The sequence below is a fragment of the Anser brachyrhynchus genome (assembly GCF_964034855.1).
Source record: "Anser brachyrhynchus genome assembly, chromosome: 1".
Taxonomy (NCBI): domain Eukaryota; kingdom Metazoa; phylum Chordata; class Aves; order Anseriformes; family Anatidae; genus Anser; species Anser brachyrhynchus.
In genome coordinates, this window is record NC_137694.1 from 21,206,394 (window position 1) to 21,225,955 (window position 19,562).

At 37.4% G+C, this 19,562-nt stretch overlaps 1 long non-coding RNA gene across 1 annotated transcript in view; it reads left to right on the forward strand.

Moving 5' to 3' along the window:
• Nucleotides 1-18,761, forward strand: part of LOC308194458 — a 31,970-nt gene extending 13,209 nt beyond the window's left edge. The window contains exons 2-3 of the long non-coding RNA XR_013950538.1: nucleotides 11,301-11,380; nucleotides 16,558-18,761. This is a non-coding gene — a long non-coding RNA (uncharacterized lncRNA). The remainder of the gene's footprint in view (nucleotides 1-11,300; nucleotides 11,381-16,557) is intronic.
• The last annotated feature ends 801 nt before the right edge of the window (nucleotides 18,762-19,562 follow it).

The window sequence follows — 19,562 nt, forward strand, 5'->3', positions numbered from 1 at the left end:
TGAGACCTCAGTCCGTATGTCGTATGCAGTCTGGACTCACTACACACATGGTGTATAACCTGCAGTGGTGGTTTCCCCCAGCTACATGTAGCATGAGAAACTGTTCTGAGGTGTTTGGCATTGCACCTACTACACGTTGTCAGCCGCTAGTCATGGCCATCTTTGAAACTCAGGATTAGGGTCTGGGCACCGTGAGGGGCTGTTTTTTTCTGCATAACTCAGAGCAATTGGCATTTCTAAAAATGGATTGTTGAAATGTGCTAGTCATAACATTCTGTTCTCTCCTCCCCAACTTCATGAAGCACATGCTTAGTTCAGCCACTCAGTCTAAATGAATTTTACTGTGGAGATCTCATTGTCTTTCTCTCAGCCGTCTGTCAGTGGTACTGATTCAGTTCACAAGGCTTTGGAATGAAAAATCAGAATCACCATAACCAAACTCAAGGAAAGCTGTAGGATATTGTTTTCTTCCTTACACAAACAAACATATATATACAATACATATATTACATATGTAATGTATATATAATGTAGTATATAATGTATATATATAAAATAATATATAATATATAATGTGTAATATGTATATATAATATGTATACATGTCTGTGGAAAAACTGATGAGAATTGTTCCATTTCTATCTTTTAACACCACTAGGGTTTATATTTTTATCCTGCCCTTCTCTGTCTGCCATCACCATCTTGTATTCGTATGAGTCCTTATCATGGCCAAACCCCAGGCCTATTGTAATATGCATTACGCATATATGAGACAAAAAGATGGTCTGTCAAGAGATAGCAATATACATACATATATATATAGATAAGGAAAGGGAAGGAAGGGGAAGGAAGGGGAAGGAAAGGGAAAGGGAAGGGGAAGGGGAAGGGGAAGGGGAAGGGGAAGGGGAAGGGGAAGAGCCAGAAGAGCTGACCCAGACTGGCTAAAGGGATATTCCTTACTGTATGCTGTCATGCTAACAATAAAACTGGAGTAAAGAAGGCGGAAGGGGGAACATCTGGAAAGATGGCATTTGTTTTCCCAAGAAACTGTTACGTGGGATGAGCCCTGCTTTCCTGGAAGTGGCTGAACACCTGCCTGCTGATGAGAAGTAGTGAATGAATTCCTTGTTTTGCTTTGTTTGTGTGCATGGCCTTTGCTTAGCCTAGTAAATTGTCTTTGTCTCAACCCATGAGTTCTCACACTTTTACCTTTCTGATTCTATCCCCCATCCCTTGTGGGGAGAGTGAGCAAGCAGCTACATGGTGCTAAGCTCCCTGCAGGGGCTAAATCACATCAATGTCTTTTTTATATTGTGGTCCAAAACTCCATGCAGTACTCAAGGTGAGGCCACACCAGCGCAGAGCAGAGAGGGACAATCCCTTCCCTCAACCAGCTAGCAATGCTGTGCCTGATGCACCCCAGGACACAGCTGGCCTTTTGGCTGCCGGGACACACTTCTGGCTCAGATTCATATTCATATTCATGTCCATTTTGCCACCAGAGCCCCCAGATCCTTTTCCACAGTGCTGCTGTCCAGCCTCTTGACCCCCAGTCTGTACATGTATCCAGGATTGCCCTATCCCAGGTGCAGAATCTGACCCTAGTCCCGTTGAATTTCATATGGTTGGTGATCGCCCAGGCCTCTGAGAGAGCTTGCCCATTCCACATGAGCAACCTATCCAAAGGGTAGGATGCAATATGAAAGTGATTGAAACTGCTCTTTTGAAAATATAGATATGGAGAGGAATATATCTAGGAGAAAGTGAAGGAGGAGATACTAAAACTAGAAGTGAAAGTTCAATACCTGTTGTGAAATTTTCATCTTTAAAATAATTTTAAGCGGACAATAGCTATCCTAAGCTACATCCACCCTTGGAAATCAGGAAACCAGCTAACTTGTTTCCCTGCACAATGTAGCATAGCGTAGGAGTTGACTGCACTGTCAGTCATCAGACAGCAGTGTTGTAGCCAAAATAGTTGTAGTTGAGTGAGAAGGAAAGGCTTTGTAGGAAGAAGCAGTATATTTTCTCAGGCCAAATGATATAATGGGATGCAATGGACAAGCTTCTGAATATAAAGTCCATTCAAAGCAGGTGAACAGACTGCATTGTCTTTATTTATGTGAAGTTCTTCTTGTAAGGTTTTTATGGCCTTATAATTTCAGGCAATTAGCTTATGGAATATTTATATAATGCTGATTAACAGCATATTATAACAGTATTAGCATAATAGTATTGTCATTGCCTAAAGTTAAGTTATATGCAGTGGAAGACCTAACAAGTGGAGATATACAGGAAAGTGGATGAACCTTCACTAAGCTGTACAAACAAAAAAGACACGGAGGTAAACAAAAGATGTTGGATAGCCTTTCAAGGCCAGATTTCTTCACAAAACTTTCTTTTCAGATGTTTCAAGATTGATATAAGCATTATGTTTTCATTCCTTTCAATGTAGAATACACCTTAAGTTAGAAGAAAGGCCCCTCCATATACGTAGTTTTCAATCTGTATTTTCACATTGGTTTCATAAGTCTTATACAGTTGAGCTGTTGGTACATTTGCTTGACAGACCGCACCTACCACATTTTCATTATAGATTAATTTTGAACACGTTGGAAAGAGGAGTTGAAGTCTCAAAGATAATGAAATTCCTGCAAGTTTCATGAAGAATGTTGGCTGGCTTAAGGAGAGTGCTAGAAAGGGAAAGACAGGCAGAATTCATCTGTTACACATCTTGTTTTGGCAGCAGAATACATATACCTATTGGCCAGTCAGCCAAGCATACTGACTTGCAAACAAAAACGTGCACAGCTTTGGGTAGTCACAGCTAATGACTAATTTCATCTGTTCTGTGGTTCATGGAACAACCTACTCTTAGCCTTATCTGCAGAAGTGTTGCAATACAAAAATTCAGCAAAATTGTCAGTAAAGAAATGTTTAAAACATATGTTATTCTCTACTCTCTGGCTGATTCAGCGTCACATTACAGATAGCCTTCCAAATATGTGAGAAGGCCATTTTATGTAGAATGACATCCTACAAATACATTACTCACAGGCCACAGGTGTATATTCAAATTACGACTTTTAGTCCTTTATCAAATGAAAACTAGGGCTCAGCATCACTGGAGAATACAAACAACAATCATCCTGTGCTTTTCCTTGGTGTGTTAAGAACACTGTGGAGTCCTGGAAGAGGGGAGTACCAAAGGAAAGATTTGAGGGTGCAGTTACCTGACGTTGGAAGCTGATCTGAAATCACTGAACCACTCCACCCCTGTCCATGTTCCTGCCCCCTTTTCTGCTTCCCCCCTTTTCCCCCCAATCCCATGTCAGCACTGTACCACCAAGCAATCAGACACATCAGAGACTATTCTCCTAAAAATCAGTTCTCTTTCCTGTGGGGCTGGCTCTGAACTGGATGAGGTCTGTGATCTGGATAAGCACCATAGCATATCTGGGAGTTACCTGGAAGCAAAGGTGAGGGAAGAATTTTCTCCTTTCAGTGGCAATCCAGACTGGTGAAACCATGGCTCTGAGGTATTTTGGCAAACCACAGTTTGCAGTATTTGTCCTGTCTGCTTTGCTAAAGAAACACATTGGAAAGGACTCTAAAAGAGGTGCTAAGAGAATTTATTATTTATATATGGCCTTGATTTTTGATCAGCCTGAATCTTCATCTTATTACCTCCATCTGCAATAGGAGCTCTGAAGGGGCATTCAGCAAAGCAGAGTATTTTCTTAGTATAGAGTGTTTCTTTCTTAGACAGAAAAATATTAGAGTGAATACAGGCTCACTAATATCTCCATTGCAGTAGACAAGTACATTGATTTTGGAGTCATTTTTGTAATGGACCACAATTTGGCCCAAATGCTTCCTTGAAATGTGTTAGAGATATGCTGAGTTCATGCACAATGTATAAAAGAAAGAAAAAAAAAATACACAAACACACATAAAGTATTAGCTCTCATTTGGCTGTATTGGCTATTCCCCTTTATCTTAATACAAATTGTTGTGTACATAAATTCTAACACTGCAATAATAAATCTTGGCACTATAAATACACTGACTTGCAAACCCTGACTTTTTAAAAGTACAGTTCTATTCTGGGCTGGAACAATATGTTGTCCTTGGAAGCCTATTTGAAAGCTTTTCTTTCAGTACAGGTTTTCTTTGCTGGATGCTTTGTCACCAGAATGCTGTGCTTGTATTGACAGTGGCAGCAAGAGCAGAGAAGGCTTTTTGCACAGAAGGTTTTTTTGTTTGTTTGTTTGTACATATAAACAGCACTGTATGTTCTTTATATGTTTATATACAATTTCCTTTGAAGGGCAGGAAGAGGTCTTCAGCTCCTCACACAAACTAAGTGCTAGAAAATTCTTGTACTTATAGTATGTACCTGTCTGCCCACTTATCTCTTACTCACTCTTCCTGTCTTTAATCAGACCCTGTTGTTACTGAGTAACAGTTTTCTCTGCTAGAGGGGGAAAATATACATATATATATATATATATATATATATAAGGAGCCCTGCAGTAAAATATTAGCACTCCACGGTTCTAAGATAATACAGTTTACCTTTAATTTCATATTCCATCCCATTCCTCAAACAATGTAGAGAATAAGAAAGAAAAAAAAATAAAAAAATCCAGGAAATCCCCTCTTATGTATTCCAGTTCTGTGAGCATGGCCAGGATGTTTGTATCACAGAGGTCCCACATGCATGCAGTCAACATGCTTCCAGCTGGAGGCTTCCTGCAAGCCCCACGGAAATGCCACCTGCATGTTAATCAGGCAAGCAGTCTCTGGAGGTTGCCTCTCCAGCTAGGATTTCTTCTTAACGAGAAGGGGGAGGGAAGGAAGGGCTCTGAATTATAAAGGCAGAACGGGAAGCCCCTGAAGTGACAAAACACTGAATTATTCATTGTGCAGTTTCTAATTGTTCTGGAAGTTAGCAGTACTATTTGTAGCTAAATCAGCTCGACATTGCTGTTTTCCCTTCCTCTCACTCCTTTCTTTGGACTAGAGAAGGGAGGGAGAAGGAAAGACATCCCTGAAATGCTCATATCAGTCCTGCTGCAGCTCCTGGCATGCACTGAGCCAGAACTGAGAACCAAATGCACACTAAAAACTAAATGTTGCCAATTATTTATAGGCATAGATTATAATCTCAATTCTGATATTTAATAGGCTTTCTCATTAATGATCTCATCAATTGCTGCTCTAGATCAGACCAATCTAACATTGTGTCCTATTTTTCACAGTGGTTAGTTAGCAGTAAGTGCTTCAGATACAGTAGCAAGAAATCCAGTGCTGGAAAATTACAGGCTAAACTGTCCATGAGGAAAATATTTTCCTATCATTCACAAGCTAGTGGCTGGTAAATGGCTGGCTAACCAGAGATGTTCATTCCATTAAAAGAAGAGAATCACAATTGCATGTGGCATTACCCAGATTAACCTGCAGTTCCAGCTTGAATATGACTGTAGGCCTTGTCACAGTAACATCAGACAATAACAGTTCATTCCATAAATTAAGTATGCAGCAAGTGAAGAAAAAATAAATTTCAAGTGTATTCTTATTTATGTCTGTTATGTCCTACATAAGCAGAACAGCTAATGAGGGACATACACTTGGCATCATTTTGCCTGTCGTTATTATATATTCCTTCCACATATATCATTTCACATCTTGAAACCATGTTTCCCCATCTAAATTAACTATTCTGAATCCCACATTTCTGTTTTCTGAAATATTTCTGTCATCTATCTCTGAATTCCTTCTGGTTTTACTCCAGCCTTTGAGACAGGAAGATTAGAACTCATTGATTCATGTAATGGCATTATACATGCTAACATGTTGTTTCCTTTTTGACCACGAATGCACAGTGAGCAAAGGTCAATTAATCTGACACCACTGCTTATCCTTCCAATCAATATTACCTCATTGTTTCCTTGTTCTCCCACATCTGCCTGACTGTTGTTACACTTGGATTGCAGGGTCTTTCAGGCTGTAGACTTTTCAATCTGTGCAACGCATATGCACAGAAGATGTTCAGTCAGAGTCTGCAGGCTCTGTTGCAATACAAATAGTTAACAGAGAAGTGGAAAATAATAAAGGGTTCTCATTGTTTCCCTAGTTTTATATATGTGTGTAAATAATTTCCCCCAGAGTGCCTTCAGTTAATTTTGAACCCAGTAATATGTATAAATCAAATTATTTACTGGAATATACATTAATTAGCATTTATCCTTATTGAATTTCATTTGACATCAAGCTGTACATCCAACTAGTTAGATACCCTGAATCTATTATATACATAGACACAGATCTTCTGTCTTAGAAAATCTTTTTGCTGCAGGTAGGTGGGAGCTAAAAGGATATACCAGGGGAAGTATTAATGCTTTGCTTTCTTCTTAATAAGGTATTTCTCTAAATGTTTGCTGTAAGAAATGTGTCACTGGACATAGTTGATTTATGATCTGACCCAGCATAACTGTTCTTGTATTCTAAGGTCTTCCAGCATTTTCCTGATTTGATTAATATTAGTAACTCTTTCATATACAGATTTTGCCACCTCATTGCTTCTTCCTGTACATGGATATTTCTAACTCTATGTAATATATATATATATATTATTTTTCTTTGATGAAATTTGAACTCCTTTTCTAGCCCTTACCTGTGCTTTAATCTATGGTGGTACTTTTCTGGCAAACCAATTGCTACTTAGCTTCCCTAACCTCTTTCTATGTGGGATTTGAAAACCAGATAAAATATTACAAAACTTGTTTTGCCTACTTTTTTTTTTATACACAGTGGCAAATCTTTGGGACCAAAAAGACATTGTATTCATGAATGAAGCCAAGCTTGTTTATCTTTGTCACACCTGGAAGTTTAAAAAATTTATATTTTTTTAAATACTATTTCAACGAACATACCTGCTATTCAAAGAATATTTGTCATTATTCTATGTTCAAGATCTCTCTCAAAGCAATATTAGATGGACAGATAGATACACTTCACCCCCTTAAACACTCACACAGATTTTAAGATTCAGAACTACAAAAGACTTTAAAGAGACAGTGCAAACTTTTCTATTACACTCAGCAGCTTCACTCTCAAACTCCAGAACTCAGATGCTCACACTCTCCTTTGCTTGGGAGCTACTCCCTATTGGTTTATTTATTTTTCTGAGTGTCTTTGTTTCTAGTAGTATGTGATCTTTATTAGTTTTCAAAGGGTGATCCTCTGCAATGGTAGAAATCATTTATCTTCTCTGCAATGTTCTTTTTAATTGTCACTCTCTGATATTTATGCCAACCTACCAATTAACTCCCTTGAAACTTCTAGTATAGTTTAGCACAAAGTGTTATTTGTTTTTCTCCATTTAGCTATTTGCTATTCAGAATCTACCTTATCACTCTGACTTCTCATTTCCTGTTTTATGTATGTCATTAGTTGAGTTCCATGTCCTGATAGATGTCTGTTTGACTGGAGTAATCTCAAGAGTCTTCCCTGTTACCCCCTCTATCCAAGATGCAGGCACCCAAACTTTTGACTGCTTGCCAATGCTGTGTACTGTTTGCTGTTTATTATTTGTAGCTACTGTATATCCATCCTAACCTCACAGGCTTTCAGGATCCCACGGTCTTCATTTCTTTGTACACAAAAATGGGTTGAGCATGGAAGAGCCACATGTGCAGGATGTGCCTTAGAAATGCATGTTAATATGCAACCATAGGTATCTTCTTCACATCTCTAATGTATTATTCATGTGGAAGTCCTTAAAGAAGCATCAATTCAAGGGGTATTCTTTTTCAGATTTAAAGAAACAGTTCTTTGTTTTCAATTCCATCTTTACAGAGACTGTTGGTTTCTATCTGGAAGGGCTGTTCTACTTTATTTGTCCAAATGGTGGACAGATTGAACTGAATCAGTAGGTTTCACCAAATTAACTAGAATGTCTCTAAATTAGCATACTGTGACTCTGCAGGTTGTCCATTAACTGATTCATTAATTAGAACAAGGTAGAACACTACCTACTGTTACATAGCAGAGTTTATGAGAGAAGATAATTAAATAGATAAGTATGAAATCACTCAGAGCACCATGAAAATGCTTCCCTAGAGCACTTCCTAGCTTGGGCATCTTAAACTAGAAGAGCAGAGATAATTCTTTCTAATGTAACAATCATATTTTATTTTCAAGAAAATAAGCTTTTATGCAGATCTAAGAAAAAGTAATTTGGAGTGCTGCTGACATCAAACTGAAAATAACTGAAAAAAACTGCTGAAACTTTTTTTTTTCATGTTTTGTTGTGCTGGCCATAGTTCTACTGGCTACATCTACACCAGTGAATTAAATGGTCCATGGATCTTTCTGTGGTCCTGAGGCCAGCTGGCACCACATAGCTCATATTAGCCCATATAGCTAAGCCTTCTTCCCTCCCAGAACAGGTTAGCCAAGTTGAAATGGCCTATTAGGAATGATCCCCTGTCCCTGGTGACTCCCCAGTTGTGCCCAGGCACAGTTGGCACAGACAAAAACCAAGTTAAGGATCATGCTAACAATTAACAGCATAGTTAATCGCAGTGAGTGCTTGAACCCATGCCTGAACTGTTCAGTTTCCCAGTACAAACATAGCCATTGTGTTTCCAACAGGACTGAACAAATAATGCTTTTAATATATTCACAGTCTCTCCAAATAAAAAACAAATGCCTCATTCTTTCTGGAAAACAGAAGGGAATGACCAGAAAAAAAAAAAAAAAAAAGATGAAATTCAGATAATTTATCAGAAATTTATCTGATATTATGTCAAGCAGATAGGTTACCAGTTTCTCAGAAGTTATTTATAAACTGTAGGCAAAACCCCACAGGAGTGACATGTATCCACTTATCCTAATAGCATTTATTTTCAGCTACTGTTAACTGCAATGACAAAGAGCCACATTTCAGACAACAATTCAGCTGGAAACACTGTCAAGAAATTGTGTGAATGACAGGCCCACTATCAGGGAAGTGTATTACCAGTCCTCAGCTCATCTGCAAAAAGCCAGTGGTTGTTGAAGAGACCAGAGTTGGGGTTTGGTCTTATCAAACATACAGCTTATCTGCCCCGAATTTACATAGCTGTGAACTGCCAGTCTTCATAAGGCTTTATTCAGCAAAGTGAGCTGCACTTTAGAAGTTATTTTGTTTTCTATGGGGCTATATGAAGGGCTCTCAAAGCTGATCAAAGTACCCCTCTTTAAATTGATAACATACTAAAAGCAAGTGTCTATGGGTCAATACCTGCTGGAAAGTGAGAGAATTGAATAAAACCTGCAAATTTCTGTCAATTTCAACGTTTCATGACCTTAAAGGAAAAACTTCATATAAGGAGTAATAACATACTTGATTTCAAATGGAGCTGGATGGGAAACAGGTTTTCCAGCCTGTAAAATACTGAGATGGATCTTTTTCTTACAGACTGGACAAAATGCAAAACCCTTCACAAAGCCTTAAACAGAAGGAAGCCAATGCACAAAGGAGCTAATGGCTAGGGCACTTACCCTGTGAGATAAGATTTAAGAACCTTTTATGAGTCTGAGAGAGGATGATCATACTTCAGGCATATGTCTTCTGGCTTAGTTCATACTGTCATACTTCAGGCATATGTCCTAACCACCAGACTATTGGCTTTTTCACATTTGGCCAAAAATGTGTCCCCATTATAGTTTTGTTTGTTTGTTTGTTTGTTTGTTTGTTTTCAGTTGTACTGCTGGAAGCAATAAATATCTATTGTTAATATTTGATTTAACTAAACTGAATTTTTCAACCAGAAAAAAATCTTACCCTGCTCTTGTAGTGATTCTTCATTATTTTAAGTTGTTTGAAGAATTTCACTGTGCAAAGTATTCATTATTAAGTTGATATTTTCTTCTGAAACACTAAAAAAATGATTAGCTATAAATGTCAACACAATCAATAACTAATTTCTTTAATGCTGTGCAGTATGGAAATAATTAGAGTAGCAAAGGGAGCTGTTATTTCTCTTCGTGTTCCCCACGTGCTGAACATTAACAAAGCCTATGAAGAAAGACACAACAAAAGACTTAGACTACAACTCAGTGAAGGAAACATTTTCAAAATTATTCATGTTCTCCTTTATTCAGACTTCCAGTTCCATATTCTCTTTTTTTACTTATTTCTGCTTCTTATGAAGTACTATTTCTTAGATTTCCAACAGTCTGATTTGTTGAAAAAAAAAAATCAGGCTAGGTATCAGGAAGAAGTTCTTCACTGAGAGGATTGTCAAGCACTGAAACAGGTTGCCCAAGGACATAGTCACAGCACCAAGCCTGCCGGAGTTTAAGAAGCATTTGGACTGTGCTCTTAGTCTTATGGTCTGAATTTTTGGGTAGACCTGTGTGGTGTCAGGAGTCGGGCTTGATGAATCCTGGAAAGAGCTATGCAATGCTTTTAACTATTATTATTTGAATATTTCAGCATCCACCAAACAATACTTATGACTTACTTGAGACAGTAAGCATCAGTACAAAGGAAAAATTTCATATATTTCTCAAACATTTACAAGATACAGGGCCTGCTGTACTTAATTGACAACCATAATAACAATACAAAACAATTTCATTTTGTAAAGAAAGTAGTTTAATAACATTTGCTTGCAAGAGCATTTTTTAACCTTGCCCTAGTCTAGGGAATGGTTTAATGATATCTCATCCTACACATGTACAAAAAAATCATAATTGATAAAAGACAGCAAATATGTCCCAGATAGACATTTGCACTGTATATTTCATAAAATTACTTACTTGGTCATGTCACTTATTTCTTAATAATTTATATGCTTTCAGTAATGATGAAACATCTTTAGTTTTTGGAGATTTGACAAATGAAATCCCTTTCTTTTTGTTCTCAGTTCGTTTTTCCCTAATGGCTCAATATTTCAAGCTTGAAGGCAGTAGAACCAGTGTAGAAAAATCAGTATTTTAAAACACTTTGTATATGCCAGGCACCTGCATTAAATTTTATGTCATTAAAATGACAATCTATAATGTGTAAACAGTTCGATAAGGCATTCCATGTAGATTTAACAATTTTATTGTGATTCTTTCAAAACGCATAGCATTTTTGTGGTTTTCCGTGCTTTTTGTCATTATTGAAGCCGATAACCTTGACCAGTGTATCTGCACTAAATGCATTATATGCCATTTCCACTCTATATCTTCATCCAGTACATAATGCTGTTGTTTGCAATATTGCCAACATTACCAATGTCATCATATTTTTTATGTAGGTTATACTGATGGATAATTACCTCAATTAAGCAAACTGGAAAACATGAAAAAACCATCATGATTAGATTAAATAACCATGGTAAGTGAGTGAATGATTGAGTATCTGACAGCTAAATCAAATATTTCTGCTTATTTTGGAAGAATCAAGCATGAAAGAGTTGCTGTCAATAAATATAACAAGCCTACTGCATAGACAGGTATGCTATGTAAGATCAAATTGTATCAGCATCAGCTCAGTATCATGACCACAGCGGTGTATTTTATCATCTGACTGAGAATTGAACAAATTATGAAAAGGAAAACAGCAAAAAAAATCAACAGAATTTTGATTATGCTGTGTAAAGATTTATAACATATCTTTTAAAAAGTATTTATAGTTATAGTTTCAAGATTATCCTCCTTTACAAATCATATTTTCTTTTTAAAATATGTATGCTTATAGTTATGTTACATATAAATCATCTTTTTAAAATGTCATCAGGTTCTTGACCTCAGTGATCTCTTAGTGTCTTCAATTTGTTTTCCTTTAATTTACTAGTCATTCTTCTTGCACTGGCATTATGGAAGAGTGTCTAAATGTTGCCAGTGAAGCATTAAATTTAACACATTTTGAATAATATTCTAAATCCCTGAATTTTACAAGAACTTGAATTTTAACAGTCAATGCATATGAAAATATACTTTTATTTTCTGCCAGCTTTGAATGAGTCTTCATTCTTGCAAGTGTCACATACTAAACAATGTCTTTTAATATCTGCTGGGCACCTGGCCAGTTTACTTCTTTCACTGCAATTACAGTTTTGGCAAGTTTTGACACAACTAGGAAACCATGCTTATGTCTGGCATATAGTAAAACTTTACATTGGGTAAATTATTATTAATGATCAGCACTTAAGCAGCTCTTCAAAATCCTTCACACACATTAACTGATTAATGCACAGCACTTGCGTTGGAAGTATAATGTCTCTATAGTAAAGTCACAATGTGCTGCTAGAAAGTTGTGCCATAATTATATAGAGCTCATTGATATTTTTTTTTATTTGGTATGAGCATCTGTTTTTCCCAACTGTTCCAAAACATAGTCAGCACTTATTTGCTTTATTTGCAAAGCAACTAATCAAGAATAATCAATTGCTTCTATTTAAAGTAATTAAGGTTAAATTCTTATAAACTAAAGCAAATGGTAAAACTCCTAGTGACTTTAAATAGGGTTTAGATTTCTTCTCTAGGATTTTTTCTGAGTTTAGACCTAGAAGAACCACTCTAATCTCTTTTTGTCAATTAATCACAAACTTCAAGCAGAGTATATACCAGCAGATTTTCCTGAAGGAATAAAATACTCCATAACTGGATGGCTAAACATATTTCACTAATTTTTGAAGCCTCTAAAGATATTTTTTATTTAGTCTATTGTAACTGTTTCCACCTTCTTTCTATAGTAAAAGATTACATTTGCAACATAAGTAAAAATCGCAAAAGTCTTATGTATATATATGTCCATATGCATGTAACATCTGCAAAACAGATGTTAAAAAATTAGCATTACAACAGCAAAGTCAAGGTTTTCAAACCTAAACAATGCTATAACTAAGGTTGCTTATGCATTAATAATTCAGCTTTTCTTTGTGTATTCAGTACAGTAAATTCTTAATTAGTATAATTTTTTTCTATTAAACCTGAAGCTCAGTTCTCAAGATGGACAGTGTTCACTTTATGAGCAGCTTTTTAATTTTTTGCCTTTCCTTATTTGCCTTCATGAAGCCCTGTGCTCAGGTTACTACATGCCATGAAATCAGCCCCATCCATTTGTTCATGAGCTTTTTTACCGTTATCACCACTGCCATATTTGAAAGTTTGATAATATTTATATACTTTCATCCCAATATTGTGAGCTAAATGGAGAGTATTATTATTATAGGTAAGGAACTAGGATAGTGTGAAATCAAACTAAATGTGCCCATTAATTTTGATAGAGAAGTCCTGTATGGATAGAAAGATGCTAACACAGAGTTAGATATTTTCAAAATCCAAATTTTCCAATGATTTTGCAGAAAACACATACAGAAAAAAAGTTTAGTACAACTCCTTAGCAATTCAAAGGAATCCTATGGCAAAATCAAGAAGGACTTCTGTGGGTCCTAGTCTTTAAGAAAACATTTAGTTACAATAAGTATTTATAACTATTTATAGGTATATAACATTTAGTTACAATAAGTAATTATAGGACAGTTATAATTAGGTATAATTACAAGAAGTAATTATGGGACAGTTTAGCATAGTCCCTGACCACACTTGCTATCAATTTCTACAATGAATGACACAAGATTCTACAGGCAACAGCATCATTCATTATACAGCTTTGATGCATCCATAGATTTCTAGCCTGCACAATGGAAGAAAGCCTTGTGGAAAGCTACTTTGTGTTTTTTTTTCAAATCTTATTTAAGGTCCATGTATTTGAAAAATATGTTCTAGACAACCAAAGGTTATCTGAGAGTAACTGGAACTGTTTCAGTTCCAATTGGGAATTCACAGACACGGTGTGAAATGCTTCATTTACAACAATTGCTATGTTAATACAAAGTAAAAATTAGTACCTTTGGAATCAAACTTGAATCACATTCAGCATTAATAATCACAACTGGAAACCTAAGAAAAATGCAACAAATTAATTCACTTTCCTTAAATATCTATTGCTCTGTAATGTAACTTCCCATGACCATACATATAATACAGTAAAGTGGATTATCTGTCAGAACAAAGGAAAAGATAAGATCTCTTTGCTAAAATTTGAGTTTTTCTTAACAGCCCTGCACCCTGTAAAAGAAATTCTTTTCAATGTAGCCAGTCACTTGGCACTTAAGAAGGATTTAAAAAAAAAAAAGGAGTGAGTAATATTGTTTGTGTCTGTTCAGGTTTCAACAATGAATTTCAGGCAGTTTATGCTGTGATTGATTGAGAATATGTAATACCTTTGCATCTGTTTTTACTTTCATAAAAACAGACATGAAGAAGAATTTAAAACAAAAATGAATTTAATCAAATTGGCTTTTTCTGCTTTCCTCCTTTATATCTAAGCCAAGTGCAAAATGAAACTGGTTCTATGATCTGAGATCATATCTCTGCCATACAGTGAGAAAATGAGTAAAATAAATTCCACTCAAGTACCCTGACTGTAATAATTTTTGCCTCAAAACCTGCAGTGCTGCACATTAGAAGCAAAACACAATAAAAAGCAAAGCTATTGCTTCCTACACACAACTCCAAAGCTGTTTTTAAACATGCAAATAAAATTTCATGCAATAGCAAGAACAGTATTGACTGCATTTTAAATAAAGAAAATATTACCATTTCCAGAAGGGAGGAATTCCATAAGAATTTATATATGTATATCATTCAGACAAAAATGTATACTTTGGCAAACTGGACATAAAATGCTTCTGTGTATTTGAATTAAGTTTATCAGAGTTGTTTCATGGCTTTCTGATTTGGGCCCCAAGTACATTACAGTTTGAAATTGCCCAATATCTGAAAAAGACAAAGACTTGTGAAACCAGTTACTTTTGAAAATAGTTTATTTATATTAAACAAAGACTTATGAAAACACCTTCTCTGGGGAGATTTTTCCTATATCCAAACTGTCACTTGCAAATGACTGTGTCAGCATTGGTAACTCAAATTTAACTTAGACATACAATCAGAAAAGTGAGTTTGAATGTGAGCAATTTCATTTTAACCCACTCCCACCTTACTAGAACCTCCAAATATTTTATTATTATTAATTCAGTTTTATCTTATCAGCTAATACCATACAATGAAGCCAAAATCTGTTAGCATCTAAGGGGCTGAGGAACACCACTGACAACTGAATGGCACTATGCCCCTAAGTTGTTCCCCCACTTCAGAGATGCTCCCCAAGTTTTTGAGTGTCTTCCAAGAAATAAAAAGTCTGAATTACATTCTTTCTCTTGCAACAGAATAATTTAGCCCATATATCATACTCAGAGCCTTAAAAAGTGTAAGGACCTTCAGCTACTGCCCTTGGATAAAGTGAGACACCAAACTCAGGAAAATATGCCAAAGCTATTGACATCTATCCCCTTTCCACCCCCCTGGTTTTAGAGCATCCTCTGCCTGCTCGGTATTTAAAGCCTTTGTATTGGTAATGGCCACAAATGACAGTTAAGAAGAGAAAAGAAGGAAGACAGCCATCTTCCCAATACATGTGACATCAAATGTGTATGATAATTTAGAAATCATTGTACAAAGGGCATTGTTAAAATGTTGCATGTATGTACCATCAGAGACACTTATTTAGAAAAGACAGTTTATCAATGAATATCAGTACAATCACAACTAGCCTTTCATCTATGGTTTCTGCAATTTGCTCAGTAATGTATTTATCCTTACGTACAATATTTTACCCTTTGGCTATATAGCAGATTAATAATTTTCTAGTTATTAGCCACAATTGCCAGTAAAGCCTACAGAAATTATAAATGAGTCATCAAAGACTCATGAGTCATCATTTTGTGCTGTTGAATTTGTAGCGTTATAAACTTTCTGTATAGGTTACTGTGATTTATAATATCCCAAAACTCACTTTAACAATGATTTTTCTTATGACAAGTCAAGTCATAACTTATTTTTTAATTTATCATGATCGCTACAATAGAAAATGCAAACTGCTCATGAATCATACCATCTGGGGACAGAGGGCTGGGGAGCAACTCTGCAGTAAAGGACACTGGGGTCTGGCAGACAACAAGCTGAGCACGATCCTACAGTGCTCCAGCATCAAAGAGGAACAACAGTCTCCTGGGCTGCATTAACATGAGCAGAGCCAGTACATCAAAGGATGGTATTATCCTCCTCTACTCAAACCTTGTCAGACCATCAGACCACAGCTAGAGTACTGTGTGCAGTTTTTGACCTCCCAGTATAAGACAGATATGAATAAACTGAAACAAGTTCAGTGGAGGGCTGCCAAGATAGTCATGGACTGGAGAACTTGCAATGTGAGGAGGGGCTGAGGGAGCTAGGCTTGTTAAATCTGGAGTAACAGCAGCTTCAGGAGGACCAAAGAGCTGCTCCCCCAGAATCTATGGGAAGGGTATCAAGAAAATAACCAGGATCCAGGGTCTTCATGGAGGACCATGGCAGAAGGACAAAAGACTGCGTGCATAAACTGAAACAAGCATGTTAAGATTGGTTAAGGTTAAGATTGGGTGTAATGAGAAAATTTTTCCTTTTCAGGACCATCAAGCATTGGAAGAAGTTTCCCAGAGAAGCTGTGTAGTTTGTCTGTTCTCGGAGATTCTCATGACACAACTAGATAAAGCCTTCAGCCACATGGGTCTGACCTCAACTTGACCCTGGTTTGAACAGGAGTATGGACCAGATTGCTCCTGAGGTCCCTTTCAATATGAATGATTGATACAATTTATGATTTTGTTTTATGACCTATGATTTTAGGACTTTCTCACTCTAAGCTAAGGACCAGATAGATTGTCTGAGAAGGTTGTAGCATTTTTACCCTGGCAGAATTTGAAGGGGCTAGAGGGGAAAAGCAGGAGTTTGGCAAACACACACCTGCGAGAAACACATTAGATGGTGTTGTGCTGGGATTGGGACATAGACTACGTGAGTTATATAGGTCATTTCTAATTCCAATTGCCAAGTAAAACTCTGAGAATTTATGAATTGATTAACCTTCTACGATGAATATCTGATTAAAATGACATCAGAACAAAATAACCCCAACAAGCTGGAGCTCATACTATATAAGCAATTCCCTTCTTCCTTAGAATTCTACGGAATCTATCTAGTGGGTCGACACTTTCCAAGCAGTTTCACTGTTTTCTGCTGCAGATCTGTCTATGTTAATCATATTTCAAATAAGATGCAATACAACAGTGATTCTCAACTTCCTGTCCACAGACTGCTCATGGTGTATAAGGCATCAGAAAAGGCATCCACAAAAAGTTTGCAAAGATGTCCACATAAAAGTATGTACATGTGTGCATATTCATACAATGTATGGGCATACCTACATTCCTACATTCCCTTTTGAAGGATGCACGCTGATGCTGCCTGGCCCAGCACAACTGAGTACTTTCTCCCAACTGCTGTTTCTATATGTAGGCAGGCACTGTAAACAAACATGCAGGTCACATTAAATTGTTTTCATTATTTTCAACTGAAATGTTTACAAACGTAGCATTCTATCGTTATACTTTGATATTAGAAAACAATAGGGAAGACTTTTTCCTAAATGGTAAGACCTTAATTCATCATTCTTTCCATACGTGCTGATTCATTAAATATTTCTGCGATGCAAGATGGTTTGCAGACATGTTTCACAAGATTTAGGCAAAATTAAGAAAAGCAGACACTTTCCTTTGCAGCTTGAGAAATGGCTTTAAGGGTGTGTTATCAATTTGTGATGCATGATTTTGCTATTAAGCTTATTAAAGAAAAATACGTATCACTGTAAAACTGGTTGTGTTTATGCCTTCAAACCACAATGGTCATCCATAGAAAGTAAACACACATCATTAGCTCCCCTTGTTTTCTTGAATTCTTGAAAAAGCAGCAAACTGTTTTGGCTCCTGGGTTCAGATAACAAAGATATAATTCCAAGAACTGAGATAGCATTTTTAATTCTTTTGATTTACATAGGAGAATACTTTAATGAGTAGTGTAAATTTTTACAATTTGTATAAGGGTTTTTTTTTGCTATTTTGTTGGGTTTTGCTTTTTTGTTTAAATGACAACGAGATTTCTTTTGTTTGCTCTCAAACTAACAGATTTTTTTCCCTTCTGTATGTTTGATACAGAAAGAAATGTGCACCATGAAACCTTCTCTGTGGCTTTTATCCTTTGTGAAGGTTACATTCATGAGAACTAGCATTGTAACTGTAGTAGAACATGATATGTTATTCAGCTGGGATTCTTGAAGTCAAGTTGTTTACAGTTCTCTTGTGCACTTGTAGACTCAGCCCATAGGTCTGTTTATACTGTTCTTGCCAAGCTGAAAGCAATTCTGTCACTGCGCCATAGGCTTCTACATAAGACTCAGCATTGCAGTGAGTTGAGTCAGTGGTATTGGCAAGCAGCCAGATTTCATCACTGCCTCAGGTTTTCTGGCATTTAGCTAGTGTCCAGGTCAGGTTGCTATAAAAGAAATGGAAAAGAAAGGCTGTGTCTTCCTTTCAAATGTAGTTTATTAAAGCCATTATTTGCCCAGAACATTAGACAAACATAAACCTTTCTGACTAAATTTGTTGTCTGTGTAATAAAGTTATAAATCCTTAATTTAGATGCCTAAGTAAACAATCACATATGGATTTTCTTCTCATTGCTAAAGCTAAAAAGGAAAAAAATATATGAAAATGGAGGAAACAGGATTCTTTTCCAAATTTCCTAATTATTGATTCCTTCTCTGCTGAATAAAAGGTTGTAACTAACCTCTAGTCTGGACTTCATCACTGACTTTGATGGGACATCTCTTATAGTTGTACTGCGTAGAAGTTTTTCCCTTAAGTATAATAATGCTTATGCACCTCTACATATTAGTGATGGGAAGGGGAGGGGAGGGGAGGGGAGGGGAGGGGAGGGGAGGGGAGGGGAGGGGAGGGGAGGGGAGGGGAGGGGAGGGGAGGGCAGGGCAGGGCAGGGAAGGGAAGGGAAGGGAAGGGCAGGGAAGGGCAGGGCAGGGCAGGGCAGGGCAGGGCAGGGCAGGGCAGGGAAGGGCAGGGAAGGGCAGGGAAGGGCAGGGAAGGGCACGGAAGGGAAGGGAAGGGAAGGGAAGGGAAGGGAAGGGAAGGGAAGGGAAGGGAAGGGAAGGGAAGGGAAGGGAAGGGAAGGGAAGGGAAGGGCAGGGCAGGGCAGGGCAGGGCAGGGCAGGGCAGGGCAGGGAAGGGCAGGGAAGGGCAGGGAAGGGCAGGGAAGGGCACGGAAGGGAAGGGAAGGGAAGGGAAGGGAAGGGAAGGGAAGGGAAGGGAAGGGAAGGGAAGGGAAGGGAAGGGAAGGGAAGGGAAGGGAAGGGAAGGGAAGGGAAGGGAAGGGAAGGGAAGGGAAGGGAAGGGAAGGGAAGGGAAGGGAAGGGAAGGGAAGGGAAGGGAAGGGAAGGGAAGGGAAGGGAAGGGAAGGGAAGGGAAGGGAAGGGAAGGGAAGGGAAGGGAAGGGAAGGGAAGGGAAAACAGTGCATCTTGCATCGAAGCATGCTGGAGAGAGAACCAGACATGTTCCTGAAATGT